A 1282-nucleotide genomic window follows, 5' to 3' on the forward strand; every position below is an offset into this window, starting at 1 on the left:
AACCGTTTTAAATTTAAAAACGGGTCAACCCACAATTCGACCCAAGTATCCAAATTAAACACAGCTCTCGACCCGGCAATCCGGACACTTTAAAAATTAAGCATCATTATATATATATATATATATATATATATATATATATATATATATATTAGTTAGTTAAAAAGTTGAACTTATATTAATATTGAAACGTCCCGCGTTTATCAAATTTGGTGTTGAATTTAAAATATAAAGTCTTTGTAGCCTAGTTGGTTAAAGAGTTGTACTTGTTTTGTTAGGTTGCAAGTTCGAAACATTCCTCTAGCATTTTTAATTTTATTTTTAACCGTTTTAAATTTAAAAACGGGTCAACCCACAATCCGACCCAAGTATCCAAATTAACCACAGCTCTCGACCCGGCAATCCGGACACTTTAAAAATTAAGCATCATTATATATATATAGATTAGTTAGTTAAAAAGTTGAACTTATATTAATATTAAAACGTCCCGCGTTTATCAAATTTGGTGTTGAATTTAAAATATAAAGTCTTTGTAGCCTAGTTGGTTAAAGAGTTGTACTTGTTTTGTTAGGTTGCAAGTTCGAAACATACCTATAGCATTTTTAATTTCATTTTTAACCGTTTTAAATTAAAAACGGGTCAACCCACAATTCGACCCAAGTATCCAAATTAACCACAACTCTCGACTCGGCAATCCGGACACTTTAAAAATTAAGCATCATTATATATATATAGATTAGTTAGTTAAAAAGTTGAACTTATATTAATATTAAAACGTCCCGCGTTTATCAAATTTGATGTTGAATTTAAAATATAAAGTCTTTGTAGCCTAGTTGGTTAAAGAGTTGTACTTATTTTGTTATGTTACAAGTTCGAAACATACCTCTATCATTTTTAATTTTATTTTTAAGCGTTTTAAATTTAAAAACGGGTCAACCCACAATCCGACCCAAATATCCAAATTAACCACAGCTCTCGACCCGGCAATCCGGACACTTTAAAAATTAAGCATCATTATATATATATATATTACTATTTTCATGTGGCCTCAAATTAACCATTTACAATAAAATAAAAAATAAAAAATAAAATAAAAGAAAGGAATGACTCAGTGAAAGGGTAACGAAAATAAGGTCACGAATCCGACATAATCTGTCACGTTGTCCCACGTCCCGAAATATGACATTTTGGGTCTCAAAATGTCCCGAAATGTTATTTTGTAACCCATATATATATATATATATATAGGGGCGGACCCAGAATTTAAAATCTATTCGAGTTA

This window comes from Impatiens glandulifera, chromosome 1 (assembly GCF_907164915.1).
Source record: "Impatiens glandulifera chromosome 1, dImpGla2.1, whole genome shotgun sequence".
Lineage (NCBI taxonomy): Eukaryota > Viridiplantae > Streptophyta > Magnoliopsida > Ericales > Balsaminaceae > Impatiens > Impatiens glandulifera.